General features: G+C 40.4%; 1 protein-coding gene and 1 pseudogene across 49 annotated transcripts in view; one reads left to right on the plus strand and one right to left on the minus strand.

The window, feature by feature from the left end:
* camk2b1 (calcium/calmodulin-dependent protein kinase (CaM kinase) II beta 1) overlaps window positions 1-1,507 on the plus strand; it is a 76,280-nt gene extending 74,773 nt beyond the window's left edge. For all 49 annotated transcript variants that reach the window (XM_032514947.1, XM_032514994.1, XM_032514992.1 and 46 more), the window contains one exon: window positions 1-1,507. This exon is cut by the window's left edge and continues 3,522 nt beyond it. The gene's annotated coding sequence lies outside the window, so the exon portion shown is untranslated.
* Window positions 1,508-3,693: 2,186 nt separating this feature from the next.
* LOC116688861 (nuclear factor 7, brain-like) overlaps window positions 3,694-4,852 on the minus strand; it is a 1,597-nt pseudogene continuing 438 nt past the window's right edge.

Consider the following 4,852-nt stretch of genomic DNA (forward strand, 5'->3'; position numbering starts at 1 on the left):
TTTTTTTGAGGTAATGAAGCTTTTTTTCAAAGTTAGCCACTGAGTTGTTGTATTCTACTCGTGTCTCATCCAGTAACAGTGTTATTGCCTGCGTGGCCCTGTTCTATTACTAAAAGGTCAACGGTTACCTGAAGGCGTTCACGTGTGATCGTGCTAAGCAGACATGACCTCCCCACCCTACTCCGCCTTCCAAAAAAAGAAGAGATAGCAGCATGTACATTGCAAAGTTGTCGTTCTTCTGTTCTTCTTAGCGTGTTTTACTAGCCTTGAAAATCAATATAAGATTCACATATTTAGAACGAGGGAGTTCACAGTATTACATAACTGCAACTAACTAGCAGCGTAGCTGGCATTTTCTTTGCATGACAAGTCAACGGGACACTTGTTTTTAGGTGTTTTCCTTTTCATTTGTTTTCTCATTTTCTACTGAATGCTGGTATACTCTGCCTCTCTGTCTATTTTCCCAGCTTTTAAAGTGCATATAACTATTTTTGCCTCAAGAGGATCAGGATGATGGTGTTAATGACTGTGGGACAATAAGGGTGTTGACAGTGGTGGTGATGATGATGTGATGAAGATTATCTTGCATGCTTTTCTGTGGCACTCTGTGTTGTCAGTGCAGAATGGCTGCCCTTTGTACGTAGCTGAGAGAACATGAGGAACGCTTGTTAACCATCAGCACCAAGAGTGACTGCTTCAATAAGCCTGCATGTCACTTTGAGAAACAGCACATGAGTCCAGCTGCCAGATTTGAAGCAGTTTCAAGGAGTGAATGAGCTCCAGAAGGGGGCGCAGTCAAAAACAAACACACAGATGGACGGCTCTTTGATGCTTCTGATGTAGCTGCACAATAAGTTGATTTTAGTGTCAATTGTAACAGGGCATCCAGTCAGACAACAGCAGTTTATCACTGTAGAATTAGAAAAAAAACTTTCATTATAATTAATAATCAGGGCTGCACAATTATGACCAAAATGACCGTCCTGATTACAGTTTTAAGGCCATGATCATGACGTTTTCCTCTGTGATTTTGGGGATTCAATTAAATCCCAAACTGTTTTCACATTTTATACATTCTTAACCAAATTAAATGATAAATTATGATTGTGTACGATCAAAGCTGACATGACGCAGCCCTGGTCATTTGAGGTCAGTGCGAGCTCTGCTGCCTTCCTTTCCTTGAACCTCGGCCATCTCCTTTCTCCAGCCAGTGACTAAGTTGCACTGACAACACTGAGTTGGCTTCTCTTCGTGGGGTGTCTTTCACTCTTCTCCCATTCCCTCTGTTTCCAACCTGGTTTTAATCATTTCTCTGCTGTCAGCTCTTTCTAGTTTTCTCCTTTGTCTCTTTTTGTCACTTTGGGTTTCTTCTGTATAATAATATTAATCCTCTACTTCTCTGATTCTTCTGATTATTGCTCTGTTCGCTTACATGCTACACGTGTTTCTATAACTTTGAGAAAATGTGTTAAGGTGTTATCAATAAAATGATCATTTAAATAGAAAAGTGAATCATTTTTAATGTTTTGCAAACACATCAAATTGCAGCAAAATTGTGATGTTTATTGATACAAGTAACTCGGGACAGAAATCAAGAAGTAAAGTGAATCTACAGTATTGTATACAGTAGGTTACATAATGGACAGCTAACTTTAACAGAAATAAACAGCAACTCAGTCTTCATAAAGGTTAAATAATTGAAATAAATGTTTCTATGGAATCATACAGATTAGTTAGAAATGAAGGTGACAACTGTCAGCAACCTTTTAATATTTAACATTCTTTACTATTACATCAACATTCACTGTTTGGTCTATTTTGCAAAGTACAACTTAAGGTTGATGCTCATACTGGGAACATTTGAAAATCAAATCAAAAGGTCAAACTTAACTAAAATTGTTCTAAAAAAAATGTTTTTAAGAATGCTGCACACACCTAATTTTGCCTACAGATTTTGATGTCAGCAGTTTTAGAGTCACCAGCCGCATCAATACCAAAATATGGGAAGAGATTCTCAGTGAAAGTGTCTCTGTGAGTGCAGATGTGAGTCTTGTCTTCAGGATTGTAGAAGGACACCTCCCTCCTGTCATAGTCCAGCTGGACTCTGGAGACTCTTCTTCACTCTGACCTTCTTACCAATGACATCAATGTATTTTCCGCTGCAATGCATTAAACACCAGACTCCATATGTAGCAAGTAACTCCCCCTTCCTCTCAGCTGAATCTTTAACCAAACCAGTCCAGAATGACAGGACTGAAGTGGACCTTGTCCCTCATCTTCTCCCAGACTCTGAAGCCAGTAAGGATGGTCTCCCACCTCCTCTTCCCAGCTGTGTTTCCCTGAGCTGAAGCCCTCAGCGCCTAGAACAGTGTCACAGTAAGTACAGCATGTCTCTCTGGATTGTCAGAGCAATATGTTAAGGTAGCACTGGAGACCTCAAGCACAAGGCCTGTGTGCTTGTGCTACTTTGCTACTGTACTGTTAAATACTGGACCAATTTGTGTTGTAAATATTTAAAAGGTTATTTGTTCATGGTTGCCTTTTGCCCCAGATTGTGATTGCTGCATCAGTGTTGGACTATTTTCCAAATGTGTCCTGTACAATGTTTGGCCACTGGAGGACAGCATAAGCCAGCTAATGGAATATTTATTCACCAATCTACCCATTCTACAGGATGGGGGTAGATTTTAATATTCCTTACATATTGTTCGTATTTTCATTTATTATTTTTGTATATCCAAATATCTTTACACATGTTCATCACACATGCTGCTGTAACTGGAACCAGGTCCTGGACTGGACAACTGCAGCACAGCAGTGTCGGTGCATTCACTGTCCCTCACCACATGTTTCCATTTCTACGTTGCAGTAAACAGGTGAGTGGACTTGTTCTCCAACACCAACAGAAATGAAAAGAAACCGAAGATAATGGAATAAATATAGTGTTTTATTAATTAGCGATCTCTTTCCACAACATCTGAATTTAAGCGAAGATGATACAGTAACACAAAATAACAGGCTGCCACTTGAGTGCTTAATAATTCAGTTTGTGTATTGAACATCCCTGATACACTGTATTATTGGCACATAAAACAACGGTGTGTCAAAAGGAGAAAACAAATGTACTTCTGCCAAACTGAAGGAACTGAACGGTTTATTTACAAAAGTAAACCTTCACCATTAAACACAAGAAAGTAATTGACAAATGTCAAAAGAACAAAGTGAGATGAGGCTTTCTGTGGTTACATGTTTGTTCATGCAAACTTAGAAGTTGTTGGTCATTGTTTGGAAAAGAAAAATCTGTAGATCAAAGTAAAAATATTACATGAAATGCAGCACATTGCTGCCACAAACATCATTTTGCCAAGAATGCTGCACACACCTAACTCTGCCTACATTCAGGTTTAGTTTCTAATTTTGTGCTTTGGAAATATATTGTATACAACAACAACCAAGGAATTTGTTCTATCTTGTCATTTGCTTGAAAGATCAAATCTTTTTCTTTAATTTTACCAAGATCGCTACATTTTCTTCATTTACTTTTAAAATGCACAATTTACTCCTATAAAGAGCTTACTGGAATTGTCAGAAACTTTCAAAAAAAAAATCTAATACACTCACTGAGACCTCTGAACATCAGCTATAGTTTTTTAATCTGTGCTTTGAAAATATACAACATACAATGTGTTCCATCATTTATTAAGTATATATGCAAATGTTCAGGAGTTAGTTTCTAATTAAATGATTATCACATATAAAGCGCTAACTGGAATTGCCTGTAACTGAAAAAAACCCACCACCATTATACAAATCTAATACATCACTGAGACCTCAGCACCCTCCCTGAACATCACAGAGAAATCTCAGTCTGACAGATTTTGATGTCAGCAGTTTTAGCATCATCAGCCACACCAATACTGAACCATGGGAAGAGTTTCTCAGTGAAAGTGTCTCTGTGAGTGCAGATGTAAGTCTTGTCTTCAGGATTGTAGAAGGACACCTCCCCCCCGTCATAGTCCAGTTGGACTCTGATCCTCCGGAGACTCTTCTTCCCTCTGACGGTCTTACTGGCTCCATTATTGTAATTTCCATAACGATGAAATAGACACCAGATTCCATATTCTGGTGAGAGACATATCTCACCTTTCTTGTCCACTGACTCTTCAGCCAAACCCAATGCCCAGTAAGGATGGTCTCCCACCTCCACCTCCCAGCTGTTTCCCTGAGCTGAACCCCTCAGAGCCCAGAACCATGGCATATTTAGTGAATCGCTCTGGATTGTCAGGAAGCTGCTGTTCCGTGTCGCCATGTCTCACACTGGTCAGGTCATCAGACAGATGAAGCCAGGAGTTTGCAGTGTTTGGGTCCAGAATGACAGGACTGAAGTGGACCTTGTCCTTCATCTTCTCCCAGACTCTGAAGGACAGGTTGCCCAGATGTTTGGCCACATCTGTCAGCACTCCTGAGACCAGCTGTGGATCTGACAGTGAGCACTGGACTCTGGCTCTGGTCTGAGTGGGTTTATAACTGCGGAATGGGACGCTGTTTTCTGCAGCTCTTCTTCAACAGCAGAGTACTGTCTGACAGAGAGGAGATCTGCTCCGGATCATCTTCATCTCTCTGCTGTAGTCTTCCCCTTCTGCTCCTCTTCCTCCCTCAGAGCAGCCAGTCTGGACTCCTCTTCCTCTTTCAGGAACTGGTGCAGCTTGTTGAACTCTGCTCTGATCTGCCTCTCTGTGGACAACAGCTGCTTCTTGGAGTGTTGAATCACTTCATTGTATGTATTCTCCACTTTCTTGTATTTGTCCCTCTTGTCCTGCAGAGACTTTAAGTCAGATTTCATCTGCTCCTT

This window comes from Etheostoma spectabile, chromosome 5 (assembly GCF_008692095.1).
Source record: "Etheostoma spectabile isolate EspeVRDwgs_2016 chromosome 5, UIUC_Espe_1.0, whole genome shotgun sequence".
Classification (NCBI taxonomy): Eukaryota; Metazoa; Chordata; class Actinopteri; order Perciformes; family Percidae; genus Etheostoma; species Etheostoma spectabile.